The following is a 16,391-nucleotide window of genomic DNA, read 5'->3' as shown; positions in this document are numbered from 1 at the left end:
TGTAATTTTTCTAACTCTAAAGGCGTTCCACTGAGATTTTTACAGTATATCAATGTTTGTTTAAACTTCGTTGACACTGAAAATACAGGAAATTTGAATTCCATAAATAACATATGCAGTAATATCTCAGAGTTCCCCTCTGTTTTAGGGATTGAAATATTGAGACAAATTTGGTACTGGGACACTTGGCATAAAAATGGTTAAATAGAGAAGAGGCAAAGATACAGTAAAGCATTTGACAGTTTTTGTGAAATTGACTGATTTTATACTTACAATTGTACTTGTGACTGTGTAAGCACGGCATTGTGGGGTTCCAGGACGACTCTGCTAGCCAATTTGAAAGTACAGTGTAAAACCTTAACATGATGTGCTTACGCTGATGCATCAAAGAGAAGTGCTGAAATAAGTCATTTGTGAATCATGGGTTATTATCTGTTAGCTCATCTGGACTCCCACAGAGATCAAACTGCCATTTACCATTTGTTAATATGTTGTGACTCAATTTGTTTTGCAACAGCTCTGTTTCAATAATCTGTAAGTAGTCATCCATTAAAGAGAGGTAATATTTCCCATTAAACTGGACAGGTCTGCACCAGTTTGGGGCCAAGAATAGACCAGGAATCTCCTATGGTTCTGGTGATTCTTTTCTATTGTGTTTCCTGTATTTATTACAACTTCCCACTTGGAAACACTGATACCCGTTGGAATAGAACATCGCAGGCCATGTTCTCACACTTCTCAATGTCCAGGAAGGCATTGTGAAAACCATTCTCCTGCAGGAGGCATGGTCTTAGGCTTGCTTCTGCACTAACGGGTGGAGTGGAACATGGAGCCCTGAGGATGATGAGAAGAGCAAGGCTCTGTGAACCACCTACCTTGGACTAAAGACCTGCATTTTGGTGACTTTGACCCTTGTGTACTTACGCACAAATTTAATTGTCGTAATGGTCTGATACTCCATGCCAGTGACTTAGACTTCTTACATGATACATTCTTTTAGCTTTAAGGTTTAGATTAGAATGTATTGTATTCATATTGGGCCTGGTCAAATGCTCAGTCATGATATTAATAATGCTGCCCTTAATTGGCACCCACACACTATACAATTCCCTTTCAACCAGCAGCACAGCCTCCCTATACCATAATTCAGGATGTGAGACCATTCAAATCTAAAGCTAATTTAGCTTAAAATATAGGTGGCCTATTTCTGCCAGCAAACTTTAACTGTTACTTTAGATTATTCCCCTGAATCGGCAGTACGTTATGTAAACATGGTGGTACCAGCGGCATGCTTACACATCCACTTGGAGCTTAAGTGTGCTGCGATTCGGCCTTACAAATTTTGTTGTGCTCTGTAGAAAATAGAACAGATCCATTATTTAGATAACATGTTAAGTCGCATGTGATGAGTACAAACCTGTTTTTACCTGAAACTTTTCTGTCAGAAACCAATCTGTCTTGATTATGTGGCTGGGTTTTGAACCTGGCTGTGCCTACTCTGTGAAACACCATTTATGAAACTAATATTTTCCTTTTTTTGGGGAGAACAAATTTCTTCTCTGAGAAAAGACTGTGAAAGGAAGGCACAAAATAAAGGTAAGGGATTATACTTCACTGCTCAAGGTTAATGTGGTCATCGCTTAGTGTATGTTGCCTGAATGAAATGTCTGGGATGATCCTGGCCAGAAATTGGGTTCCAAGTCCCTGGGTAGACTTTTCTTTCAGGGGTGGTTTACATGTGTGTGAGGGACTGGGGGGGCGGGGCACAGAGCATAAACACTAAAGAGCTCAATTTATTGAATGTGTCTATGTGAAGGTTAAGAGGTGACTTATTCACGATCTATAAGTAAATAGATATCCCAGGGGAAGAGATATTATAGGGCTTTCTAATAGAGCAGATAAAAAATATAGCACAGTCCAATGGCTGGGAGTTAATGTTAGGCAAATTCAAATGGAAAAAGGTGCAGTTTTTTAATAGTGCAGCAACTTTATCAAGGGATGTGCTCAATTTCTCCATCCCTTGAAGTCTTTAAATCAGGACTAGGTGTCTTTCTAAAAGCGGTGCGCTAGCTCAAGCAAAAGCATCTGAGCTTGATGGAAGAAGTCTTGGGGGAAGTCCTATGGCCTGTGTTATCAAGGAGGTCAGACTAGATGATCACAGGGGTCCCATCTATTAAAATGTTTCATCTAGATTTCTTGTAAATCCTCTGTGGGCCTGCTGTGGGGGGAATCTTTCTATTGACTCCTGTTGGCTTTGGAACTGGTCCTTTGTCTGTTTTTATACTCTTTCATACAATTCTTCCCCACAGTGTGTGTTTCTTCCAGGACGTTTGTACAATTAGGGAGCACAAGGCAGCCCAAAGCTGAGGTCCAAGTTTCTTCAAGCAGCTGAGAAACGTGTATATTTGTGTGTAAGATTTTATGAGATGTAACAGGACTATTGTGTCCTGGCCATATCACATATATGTTCAGAATCCTTATTAGCCAGATTCCATCCTTCTATCCAATGTATAGATGTGCATGTGAGCACACACACATACATATAAACAAAGACGTAGATAAGTAAAGATATACAAACAAGCTGAAGACCTGCTATATGATGGGGCTTAATCAATTAATGATGTGGCAGTTCAGGTTGTTCTGGAGATCAAGTTACATGTCTACAATCTCCAGACTATTGGAGGGCTTGCATATTTTTGTATTTTTCCATCTTTTCACTCAACACTGAAGAATTTTGGTTCTTGGCTCACAGCAGTTACACGAAAGCTGCTTTCTGTCTGTTCCTGCCCAAGGAAAGAAATGAAGAAAAGGAGTCAACAGAGAATGCCAAGGGCTGAACACCACTCACTGCTGTTTATGAATTGGCTAAGGAAGCTCATGATCAATGTGATGTAAATTAACTGCTTATCCAGAGAGAGAAATCTGCAGCACCTATTGGTCAGCACTGTTAACTGATCTCAGAAACTAAAGGCACTTTTGACATCTTATAGAACATTCTGGCCAGCATTAAGCTCAGCTAGAAAAAGATATTCAGTGGTTAATCAGATTGATAAGAAGCTTATTATAAGGCTGCCACTTTGCTGAAGGGTAGGGTATGTCTTTTTTTTTCAAGAGTTAGTGACCAAATTACCCAGGATGAGTGAAGCTGCTGTGTGAGAATGAATGAAGTGATGCAGTGATCACTATAGTGGTGGAAAATTAAATGAGCACACCAACCATCAAAGACATGTATTTTAAAAAAAATAGAAGATTGTGGTGTGTTTTCAAGAGCTGCAGCTGTTTAATAGAGGAGAAAGTGTGAATATTAGCACACGTGACACAAAAAGGCCAGCTTCAGGTTGTTGAGGGGAAGCTGATTGTGGAGACAAGCGGTAGTCTGTCATAGCTTGTGCACTGTATTACCCTAATGACACCTATCACACTGTGTATGTTTTCAACACAGCCTAAAGCAGGGCTGCATAGATCCAACATGTTTTTAAATAAATATATAGGGTAGAGCACAGGATTAGAGCATGGACTTTGAAGACCCAAATCTGCAGCTCCCATTGACTTCAGATGTCATATTCTGTAACTCAAGGCAGAACTGGCTCCTGTGTTTTTTTTCCTCTGAAGTTTTTCAACTAGCTCACTGTGGCTAGTTCTCTGTACCTCACTTATCTATAAAATGGGTATGAATAATGACGTCTACCTCACCGATAGTACTTGTAGATCCCAGTTAGGGTATTCCCACCGTTTTGGCAGACATTCCTCTACTCCTGTCCTCCTGCCCTAGTCTGGAACATATTGGACCTGATACTACAGACCTGGTGCAGACAACATTCCATTGAAGGACAGGATTTCCAGTCCCGACATTCATGGCAGACTCCCCCCAAAATGAGATTTAAACATAATAAATTGGATTATTTTTATTTGCCATCTGGTTTTTTACCCTTTAGGACACATTTTCAATTTCAAATTGTCTCCACAATGGTGAAGACTAGAATTTTTTAAAATCCAAAACTGAGATTCTCACATTATCACATCACTCCAAGAGCAAGGGCTCTAAGAAAGACAGCAAAGAGATAAAATCACAAGAGTTGGCAACACTACTGCGGTTAGTCTAGTTCAGTGGTTCCCAAACTTTAACAACCTGTGAACCCCTTTCACTCAAATGTCAAGTCTCACGAACCCCCTCCTAAACATAAATGTTTCCAGGGCTTTTCTCCTTTACCTGAGTATAAATTATAAAAGCAGTGATCTTGGAAATATAAAATTTGTTTTTATGACATACTTATTACACATTAATTATTATTTATCATTACAGTATTTGTATTACATTATGAAAATGGCAACACTCTTCCAAGATCTCACTTTCGTAGCTTGTATCACTTTGAATAAGCCTGTTATAAGACAAGGCTCCTATGTTTCATCAAGGAGTACCAGATGTGAAACATCAGGAAGGTATTTAAGAAGCCAACTCAAAGAGTTCCTCCTACACAAGCATTCAGGTCTTGAGCAGTCCAGGCAAACAACGCACGTTACAACAAAGCTTAAACTTGTTCTTCATAATAATTTTAAAAACAATACAAGCTGCATATTTAATTTTAAAAACAGCAAAAAATATCCACCTCCCTTTCCATTTCTTATATGGAGACTTGAAGTTTAAATCTCCTCAGTGTGATAGAGATGCTTGCTTTGATCTGCTTAGCTCTTGGAAGTCCAGGGGGTCGGGGCTGCTTGCCCCATCCTGCCCAGGGTCCCCAGGGACAGCTCTGTCTGCCATTAGGGAATTTTTTCCTGAGAACCCCCTCTAACATTTCACGAACCCCAGTTTGGGAACCACTGGTCTAGTTAAGGCCATATAGAAGAAGCTAGTGGAAAATTGCATTGAGCTAACTTTAACATAACTTTTGGGAATCACTGTCTCAGTAATATTCTCCAGATCCTCCTTAAAGTTACAGTGAGTATTTTCAGCCTGTAACTACTATGTTCCTGTTTCCTGGTTGGGGGTGAGTGGGAAAGACCTTGACAAAACTCTTCCTTAGAATTAACCAAATGCAGACACAGAGGGGCGCCAAAGGATTAGAAAAAGGAATTCAGGGTTTACTTTTAGGCAGTTCCTTTCTCAGAAGTTTTCTAACAACATGAATTCAGGTATATAAAATGCACTGTCAACTGAAGTGGTAATGTTAACTGAGCTGATCATTAGTCTTGGTGCTGTTTTTTGTTTCCAAATGGGTTGAGGCTAAGCAATCATTTAAACCTACCTTGTAAATAGAAAATGTGGCTGCCCGGTATTTATAACTCTGTACCAGAATCAGGGGCGCTGGAACAATTTGTATAGTGGGGGTGATGAGAATCTTTGAACCAAACTATAAATCCTGTATATGATGGAAACCACTTCAAGCCAGGGGATGCCAGCACCCCTAGTTCCAGCACCCTATGACCAGAATTAGTGCCCAGGTGAAGAAAAATGGATGATTATTGTTATATCCATTGCCTGTTTCATAATAAGAATGATGCATCATTTTGTCTCTCTGATGCAAACATGAGGTTGCCTTTTCCTTTCTGAGTACTTATGTGTGGCCCCTCCCATTATTTTCCAGTAATGTCTGTTTTCTCTGCACTTCCCATGTATCTATCTACTTGTACCAGCACCCTCAGTAGTGAACTTAAAACAAACAAAACAACACCAAAATACCCTTTACTATTAGTAACTGTTAGAGTTGAGGCTGTAACAATTGCCAGCTAACCTTTGCAGCTGAAGAGCTGACTTTGGAAAGAAGCCAAGTGTGTGTTACCATATTGTAATTCCTTGGAAATCCTTGACCGGTTTTTTTCAGAGGTGGTGAGTGACTGTTACTCCCTGAAGCTAATGGGATTGAGTGTCCTGGTGCTGTTCTATGCAGAGCCACAGTCAGTCGGTGTGTGCGCTGGTAAAGTAGTCTGGAACAGATCCAGTTTATGCTTAATGAACACAAGAGTCTGCAAATGCCCAGGGTCAGTGTAATACAGGCTCATCCCAGTCATAATGACCGCAGTCCTCCAACCAAACTCCCTTCTTCCTGCTATGGAGGGAAGAAGCTGGCATAAGAACAACTACAGCATCTTTTCAACCTTCACAGATCACCCTTACAGTGTGCTGATCTTCCCTGAGCGTTAGGGCAAGATTATGCTTGGAGAGCAGCACAAAGGGGCCACACTGCCCCCGAAGGATCTAGCCCAATACAGGGCCTGTTCTTGACTCAGAGAGATTTCACATTGGAATAGTTCAGTGAATCAGGCCCTCATTGACTTAAACACGATAGTGTAAAATGACATGTAAACAAAAGTTAGTCAAACAAATGAGTCTCACAAGATAGACCACCAACCGGAAAAGCATCCTGTTCAGTGTTGCATCCTGTTCCATGTTTTTATTTTTCTCAAAGCAAATGCAGCGTTCCCACCTCACACTCTACACATACACACACACACACAAACACACACCAGTGACAAGTCACTTAGCTGTACAGGATTGCTTTTCATACCATTAAATGCCATGGGATGCATGTGTGTGTTAGGACAATGGTTAAACATAATGTTAAAGGCTAAATGAATTGCAGCTGCATGCAAGCTGTTCTAGATTAAGCCTGGTAAATTTCTTGTTAAAAACTTCTCTTAGATTTTTGTGTGGATTAATATTGTCCTGGACATCAGAGCCTCCAACAGTCATTTTCCAGTAATATGGCTTTTGGTAATTATTTTACACTTATAAAAATAGATGCCTTGCAGACAACATTTCTAACATTAGCATAGATATAAAAAAGTATATTTTACTTAAGCTTTGCTATGGGAAATATCAGGTGGTGTTTTTTAAATATGTATCTGAGTCATGACAGTGTTTTATTAAATGCATTAAAGACTGAAACTCCTTTAACTCACTCTGTTCTGACCAGGTAGTTACAGTATAAACTTAAATGCAAACTTAGGCACCTAAATTAAAGTGATCTGTTTTTCAGAGGTTCTGAGCACCTGCAGCTCCCTTTGACTTCTGGCAGTGGAATGCATGATCAGAGCGAGTTGGAGGAAAGGAGTGTGGTCTAGTGGTTAACTCAGGGAAGGATACTGCCTGGTTTACATCTCTTGCTCTGCCATCAGCCAGCTGAATGACCTGGGGCAAATCCCTTAGCTCATCTTTACTTCAGTTTACCCATATATAAATTAGATATACTACTAATAATCCACTCTTTATGTTTTTGAAGCTTATTATAGAACTAAGTGCTCTGAGATAGTCAAATGAAAATCACTATAAAATTACAAAGTAATATTGTAGCATGGAGGAGCTGAGAGAAGGGCTGGTCTTGCTCCCACTGAAGTCACCGGGAATTTTGGAATCCACCTGAGCAGAAGCAGAGTAGTGACGTCAATGGGAGTTTTGCCTAAAGAAGAGGGGTGAGATCAGTCCCTTATAGCATGATTTATTGACATATTTTAATAGCAAATATATTATATCTAGATTTGACATGTCACATTTAGGATTCTTACCCACATATCTGCTTCCTTGTCTTTGAATTAGATCTTCCGACTTTACTGAAGGGAAAAAAAAAAAAAGAAGTTGATACTGTTTGGATGGCAGGGCCAATAGAACCACTGGATTCTACTCCACCTTGTGCATTATCAGCAAAAATGTCACTTTATTCCAACTGCAAACTCTTCATTATTGGGGATGAAGACTGAGGCAGATAGAACACATTTTGATTTTCAGGTCCTAGGCTGAGTTGGCAGTTATTTTTAAAATTCTTTCCTGAGGTAAGCAAATATAACAGGTAATGAGAAAAAGCTCTAGGGGCCTGCTTTTAGGGAGTTGTGTAGCTGATGGAATATGGAGTAACTGACAATTTTTTATATAATGCAACTTCTATCCTGAGTATTTAGTACCTTTTGAATCATGTGATTACATATGCAAGTGTAGAGAATAGGAAGTGTACATGCTGCATTTGCACCAAGATATGTGGTTTTAACCCTCAGTATTTTGGCCAGTTCAATTGTTTACGCATACACACCCCAACACACACACTTAAAGGCACAAACCATTACACTGACTAATTGCTTAGAAATTATTGTTTTAAACTATTTGTTTATTGTTTCAGTTGTGTGCACAAAAGTGCACCAGAAACCACATTGCTGTATAACATGATATAGGAAAGAACGATCAACATTGCATTTGGTTTGGTTTGAAGACAAATCAGTCCAGTCAATGTATCTATGGGCTCCCTGAACATAGGAGCTAAGGGACAAAGAGCAGACACCTTATGCAAGGTTTGGGAGTTTAATACACCTTTTTTTATCCCATGCAATGCAAAGGTGCGTCAGTGAAAACCGCAAGCAAGTTGGACACACAGAGAGGTAAGGGGTACAGGATGTCAGGTAAGGGGGGTCTCTGCAATTGGACAGATATTTTCCCTTCTTCATCATCTGTTGGATTCTACTTGTTCCCCTGGGTCTATTCTGCCCGTTGCTGCACACGCAAGCACGTGGCGGCAGGATCTGCACCCACTGCCTTTGAAGCTGCAGGTTGCAGCGCTGAAGTGGGTTGTACCCAAAGTAATGCGGCGATGCCTGAGGAACGTGTCACAGCATCAGCCATTTCTTAGTCTATCTCACCCCTGTGCTCCGGGCTAACGGAGCCCAGCAGTGACACGCGTGTTCAGCAATTGGCCTGAGCCATTCATCAAGGGCCTTAATTTTATTGCGTGCGTCTTTCAGTGCCTAACACTTTCCTGGCGCTACAGTCTAGCCCAGTACAGCAATCCTGGGCCCATCCTGTTCCCTGGAAGAAATGCATTTTGGCGGTAACATCAGAAGGATCGGGCCCTTATTTTGCCACTTGATAGCAGCCAGTTCAGGGTGTTATGTTGCAGCAATCGATTGGGCTGAGAGGACAGGAGATCGCTTATACTCCACCGGCTTGTCGTTTCTTTGGCAGGCATTTGAAGATGACACTGAACTTGTCTTTCACTGATAGAATGTACCTGTTGCACAAGGTGTTTTTCTTCCCGGGAGCACCTTGGGGACCTTGGTGACGAGCAGTGATGTATGTAAACAGGATGATTTGGGGAAAGTTTTATCGTTCTCACACATCTTATCATACCCCGAAGCTGCTAATGCAGGAAACTAACCAAACTCTCACGAAAAGAAAAAGTATTCGGGCAGCTCCACCCAGAAACCCAGGTCTCATCCAAATAAAACTCTCTAAAATAATAATAAATAGTCAAAGAGCCTCAAAGTCTCTGAAACCAACCTCGCAAACGCGATTTAACAGAGGGGATCTAACATCTGGCTGGCAACAAACATTTAGGAAAACTTTTGTCTTCTTTTCCTCTCCTCTCTTTTCCTTTCTTTCATCCTCTCTTTTGCACTGAGATCCTTGCTCAGCGGAGACCCTGCACGCTGGCAATCTATTGAGGGAAACTCTGACGATGTTTTTTCTTACGTTGTAATTATTGGTTATATTTGCCTCATTTACAATCATAACCCCCCTCTACAGGCACTTGAGGTTCAACTACGAAATCTTTCTTACAAATCCCAGGATCTTTATTTATGCAGATCATGGAGCAGCATTGCACTGGCTGTAAATGTATGCAGTGTGAAAAAATAAACCGCCAGTTTAGAAAATGCAATACTCAAAGGCGTTATCAGCTATTATTTGTACACTCCGATCTAAAGCCCTTAAGTTTGAATTCTAACATTTAATTTAATTCCGTGTGAAACACAACTACCAAGTTGATAGTCGTGTTTTGTGTCCAAAAACCACACTCCCTGTTTTTCCTAGTTAATGCCGATCCCGACAAGCTTTCTAGGAGAACAGTGCCCCGAAAAAGTCCGCCCCACCAGTGTTGAAGGTTCCCGTGAAAAGAATAGGTCATTTCCAGCCGTTAATACAATCAAATAAAGCTCTAAAGCTCAAGTGCACAAAACATTATAGGCTAGAATAATATTCCTTCCTTTTGTCTTGCTTTTTGGGTGTGGCTCTTTGACGTCTTTAAACGTGTATCATGTCCTTGGGAAAGGGAATCTCTCCTCTTGTCGATTACAGTCAGGAGTACACGTGCTATGTTCTGCTTGTATGTACTTTACGGATTAGAAACGCTGAGATCATCTCCCCAAGGGCCTCCAGTAAAGATAAAGAATAATTAAACAATGAGCAGTGTGGGGCTCGGTTTGCCACTGAGTTTAGTGCGGGTGAGAGTAGTACAAATTCTGCAAGCAGAAGTACCACGTTGGCAGCGCCGTTCCTGCCACTCCAGCTCCAGTGCTGGGCAGTCGATCTGTCATGGAACCTGGAGCCAAAGAACTCGTCAAACTTTTTCAAGACACATGAATTATTCACTTAGCACAGACAAAGAAAGATTTCACCCTCTCGTCGCCCAACGTAAAAATTTCCTGAACTGCTATTAATCTATTATGTACAGTTGAAAATGTGCCCGTGGCTATTGAAATATAAATTTACTAGCCGCCAGTGATATTCTTCTACAAACACACAGGGAAGTGTTATTGGGGAAGTTACTAAAAATACCAGCACAGAGAAAGAAAGGGGGAGGGGCGGGAAGCCTGATGGACTTGTTTACACAGAAGCCTAGCAAAATAGTAGGTGTTTTCCCCCGTGAAAATGATCATTTTGTTTTTATTTCACAAGAAGCTGTGAAACCCGTCAGATCTATCTTGTTCGTAAAGCAGGGGTGAATGAACTCCTAACAACTAGTTCTAAACTCAGCTAAGGCGAGCTGCCCTGCACCTATTCAAGTCAACTGAAACCCCCCTTTGATTCCCAAAGCACAGGATGAAATAATCGCGATGGGTGTCCATTGCACACGGTAGAGAAGATGCCATTGTACCCTAGAACTCACGGCAGAAATAGGTGCCGATCACTTCCATGCAGAGAAGTGTCTTTCAAATACAAGAAGTGGGGGGTCATTTTCGATGCATCTCCGGCATATATAAAATGCCCTTTATATTATAGCTCGTCAGTTGCTATGATTGTCACTCCAGGTCCGAGATATGTTTTGACAGAGATAATGCTGTCCAGTCTGTCATCAGCATGTTCTGCGAAACAAATGAAGCAATCTGAGAAATGCTCCTTTCTGTTTCTCCTCTAGAAGTGGATTACCTGCAAAACCACCGCACCAACTGTCTCTGTTCTAGGGGGACCTTTTTACTTTTGTAGGGGGAACTTTTCTCAAAGGCTGCTCTTTCGTTGAACTCAAGAGGAGGAAACTCCTGCGGAGTGCCCCAGCAAAAGACAACTCATGCAAGTGAAATAAGAAAGGTGTCCTTTTTAACTGGTCTAAGCACCTCACTCCTTGTTCTTCACATATGTCTGACAACTGGCATCTTCCAGAACTGCGCCTTTTACACCGACAGCCGTAATTAAATGCTGCTTATTAGGAATGAAAGTAGGGCTAGATGATTTTTGTTCCCCCCCCCCCCCTCGTCCATTTGCAGTGTTTTCCTCCAGGGCAGATTAGACTATGACAGAGTGAGATAAGTGGTGATTTTGTCTCCTTTGATGACAGAATTGCTTTGTAAACAGAAGGAAAACCCAGTGCTGAGAGTAGCCATGCACCATTAGCACACTGCGCTATAATGGGCCGGGGATGGGGGGTGCGCTGCGGAAAAAACCCAAATCCTGGGAATTCAGAAGAACATACATCATTGTAGCTAGATTCCGTCTATTTGTAGGCAAATGCATTCCATACCGTTTCTCCCTTGCGTGTTCTATTTCTCCCTCACCTGCTATGAACGCAGGCAGTAGAAACACTTTGTAAGGTGCTAAATGTGGATACCGCTGAATCGTCCCCAGATTGTCCAGTGGCGCCTACCCACATATTTATCAGTGTATTGGACCCTAATGATGATTTGTGTCTTTGATATGGTAACAAAAAAATCTGGATCTCCCAGCCCTGACAGGCAATCGGTGTTCACCGCTCATCAGCCAACCTATTGCTCTGTCAGTGTATGTGTTCCGCCAGGCTCAAGGCATCTCCCCCCTCAAGTGCCTTGATGGGCGGGTGATAGAAGGGATGTGTCTAGCTGGGGTGCAGTGGAGAGCAATGCCTAGGGTGCTTTGGATGAGAGAAGAGAATATATAAAGCAGGGGAGCATTAGGGACCCGGATGTGTAAACCAGGGGGCTACTTGTGAAAAGTAGTAAAGAAGTATCGATGCTGGGCACTACAGCAGCGTCTATGTAAAGCCGGGTGCATTTATAGAGAGGGGTGACCGTGGCTGGCTGGAGTTCGAATCTGGGCTGTATAGTGAATATCTACAGATGGGGCGTATTCGATGAGTGTTGCATGAGTAACGCTGGGGGGTGCATTTGTGGAGAGCACTGGGGCGATGTATAACGTAATGTAATGGCGTGGCTGAGTCTAACTGGGGTGCTTTCTATCAGAATTGAAAGATCCCAGCGGGACAAAGTCTTACCTTTGCTGGGAACGTTTTGTTAAACGCCAACGAAACACAATTGGGAGGAGAGGGTAAAAGCGGAACAAAACTCTCTGCTAACAGGTCTCGGCAACTGGAGGACCAAATCTCCTTTAATTGGAGAGGCATAAAACAATAACTTGAAGGGGTAGCTTTGAAGGAGAGTGCAGTCTGGAACCCAGTGTGCCCTTGGGAAAGATGAGTACCTGCTCAGGTGACCCTGCTGCCACTAATTTCTACCACTATTTTCTCCCTTTTCATTTTATTTTTAAACAGTTTTGCATTGGCAGAATCCTGCCTTTAGCTGGGGGTTGTAATTAATTTCTGCTGCCCTGCTAATTGCTGTAATTTGAACCTTACTGTATAACCTTTGCGAGCGCTTGAAGATCTAGTGTGAATCGCACATTTCATGGCTCATTGATCATCACTCACAGCCCCTCCTCCGCCCGGCAGCAACAGGTCTCTGAAGTTAAGGTGACGTCTGGAGCAGGAATTTGAGTGAGTTCTGGAATAGGTTTAAAACTGAGGCGAGGACTGGGAAGAGGGCGAGAGTCAAAGGCGGCTTTAGGGCTGGAGCAGGAGATGGGGTTCCAGCTGGATCTGGGGATGAAATTAGCTCTGGAACTGATAATAGCTATGGAGCCAGATTAGCTTTACAAAAGGGAGCTTTTGAATTAGGAGTGCTTTAGGGAAGCACTGGGGGGGGGGGGGACGGGAGCCTGGGTTTGAAGATGGAGCTAGCCTAGGGCAGAACTAGAAGGCGATGATAGGGCAAAACTGGGTCTGAAATGGGGGCAGGATCTAGGATTAAGGCTTTGCCTCAGTTTCCTCTCCCACCCTTTGTCTGTTTTCTCACTTTCTTCATCAGGGACTGTATTTTACTACGTGTTATCCAGCGACAAGCACAACACTGCCATAGATCTTCGCTGAGGCCCATAGACTTCAGTGTAATACAAAGCAATAATTATATAATGATATAATAAGCCGCTGTTTATTTACAGATAGTTGGGTCCCACTGTCTCCTTCCCAAATTTCGCAGGCAGGACAGGAGCACCCCGCGGGCAGTTTTGGAATCTCTATCTGAAACCTCCTTTAGGCCTAAATCAAACCGGACTACATTTTAGACAATTCCCAAAGGGGGTGACTCTAGAAGAGATTCCAGTCCCGTAGGAGAGACCGGTTTCTCGATGCAGTTTAGCAGAGAGCTTTTCACACTTACTAATGCTCTGCTGCATTCGGGCTAATGAAGGAGGAGAGGCGCAGAACCAGCACTTTACTGCATGCAAGAAAACGATCCAGCCTCTGGCATGTCGCCTCTGTTCAGGAAAAGAAATGCAACCCAACAGCAACCTCTTTAGAATCAGCAAGAATTGCTACACGGAATAGCTCCATGGTATCCCTTTCCAATCCAGACAGTTACATTGGAGAATAGCTCTTATCCCAAGTGAAGGCAGTTGCTGAAATGGCGTATTTTTTTTCTGATCTTCTGTTGCAGGCACTCCCCAGTGTCTCAGATCCAAGTATTATTACAATCCTGAATTAGACACATATTTAATATTATCCTGGGGTAACAATTCTCGTAGTTACACCGCCTCACGACATTCTACAAGTACGATAGAGCAAATGGGGGCAGGCCACCCCGGAGAAATAGTGCACTTGTAAAGTTTTTTTTCAGAACAGTCAGCCCTTTCCCCCTCCGTTGTTGATATCAACTGTATGCTGAATATATTCAGAGCATCCCATCTCTTTACAGGCCTCTAACTGTCACACCCTGGTGAAAAGACGCCACTTTTTCTCCTGTTTGAAATGCTGATGGCTTTTAATAATAATAAAAATATAAACCGATTTTATTTTCTGGCTGTGGTGTATACAACATTCCACAAACCTTTTCTAAAACAGAAGCATTTCAATCAAAGGAACGCTGGACAAAGTAGCCCAAGAAATGTACTACTGAAATCTTGCACTTGAACCAATTTTTGTAAAACAAAAAAACAAACAAAAGCCACTAGTACTTTAAAAATGCATAAGCGACGAAATTAACTGAAAGAGTCTAAACAGTTTCAAAGTTAATTAAAAATATATATAACAGAAGGCCTAATTTTCTAAAGTCACTCACCTTTATAGAATTAAAAGACTACACACACCACACCTATTTTTAACATATAGGGCCAAATTCTGGTGCCTTTACTCAATTAAGTAGCTCCATTGACTTCAATGGCAATACTCGTGTGAGTCAGGCTAGTGGGTCTTGATCCTGGATCAGTTTCAAGTATGAATGTGTCAGAGAGAGAGAAAGAGAGAGAGAGAATGAAAATATTCATTTGTAAATTTCCCATCATTGTTAATTGCTTTCCGCAATATCGCGTTTAGATGACCTTTAGCATAATAGATTTGGATGTCGTCTTGAAAGACGATCTCGATATATTTGCTCTTTGTTTATCCACGGTAACCCCTGTAGCAGTTAAGACCTGTATTCTGTCCTCTTCAGCAAAATCAACGCCTCAAAAGGCTTACTTTTTACACAGATTTGTAGAAAGCCTTAAACGTGTGCTTATATATGCCACAGCACGCTAAAGACACCTCGAGACTTCTTCTAAAGCCTCTAGCCTAATTATTAGGAAAAGTAAAGCAGCCCCCACCATCACCACGACCATTACTGTATACCTGCTACAACAAAAATAATCTACGATGCGGATGTCAACTGATCAACAAACTGAGCTCTTCCTTTAAAAATCTTACCGCGGGGGAAAGGAGGAGGACAAGGCAAAGTTACAAATATACATATATACGAAGGAGCGATGTAGTTAGCATTAAGGAGAGCGAGATGTGTCCCCGATCCTGACACACTAGTCTAGGTGAAGCAATAAAGGCAAATCCATTTCAGTGGCAACTGATGCTGGTTTTGAATAGCGACCAGTCCCCCCTCGTTAGCTCCCTATCAAGTAGACGGCCACACGTTAAGATGAGCAAACATTTCTCTCTGGGGGTCCCGTTCCCGTCTCCATCTCTCAGTCTTTGGCTTCAAATCAGTCCCGAGGGAATCCGGTGCATCCCCCCCTTCCATCAAATGCAACCCCGACGCTCCGCCAGCGAACAGCAGAAGGAACTCCCACCAAAGTCCCTGCTTCCTGGGGGATTGCTAACCCCTGGAGATCGGGAAGGCTCTTGCGGGCAAAAAAAATTAAAAAAAAAGAAGCTGGGAGCGGATAAGATTGCCCTGGCTGCTGTAAATCCATCATTTACCCGGACAGGTTGGGAGCTTTTGAAATGAGCTGGCGGAGTGAATTCCTAGGCCAGTGCGCAGGCGCGGGCAGGTAGCACCCAGCTCTTTATGACCAGGTGAGAGAGTCCTGTTGCAGGTAAAAGGAGGATTTGCCTAAAGAGATCACGGGGAAGCAGCGGACGGATCACTCAGTCCATGACCAGCAGGGACTTTGTGTTAAGGAGCCCGCGTCCAGAATGTCAATTCTTGCAAAAATGGGAGACTGGCAGGTAATGCAATCTCCCTTTTCTTGTGGGCCGGGGTGGGGATGGTTATTGAAATAGAGATCTAGCCCAGAAAGGTGAGACTATCAGCCCTTGGGGGAGCTTAGGAGCCGTGCCATAGAGGAGAAAAACACCCCAGGTCCAGTTATTTGTTGATCGGTGATGAATGGGTTCTTTCACCGGGAGGCCCTGGGTGCCAATTCAACAGGTGGGAAATCTCCGCGAGCCAGTGACTTGTCCAAGGAAATTCCCAGGTACATGGGAATCATGCAAGGGAAGTAATTGGCGTTTAAAAGCCCTTGGCTCTAGTGATTTCATGATCTCAGCTCCCTAAGGTGACTGAATTTGCCCCCCAGGTTTGTCGAATGGACATGTGTACCTGTAAGTTATCCAATTTCTGCAAGTAACTCTTTCGGGAGTCCTTGATGTTTCCAGGCATACTTAAAGGATAATTAATGATCATAC

Source organism: Trachemys scripta, chromosome 2 (assembly GCF_013100865.1).
Source record: "Trachemys scripta elegans isolate TJP31775 chromosome 2, CAS_Tse_1.0, whole genome shotgun sequence".
Taxonomy (NCBI): domain Eukaryota; kingdom Metazoa; phylum Chordata; order Testudines; family Emydidae; genus Trachemys; species Trachemys scripta.
This window is presented reverse-complemented; position numbering follows the sequence as displayed.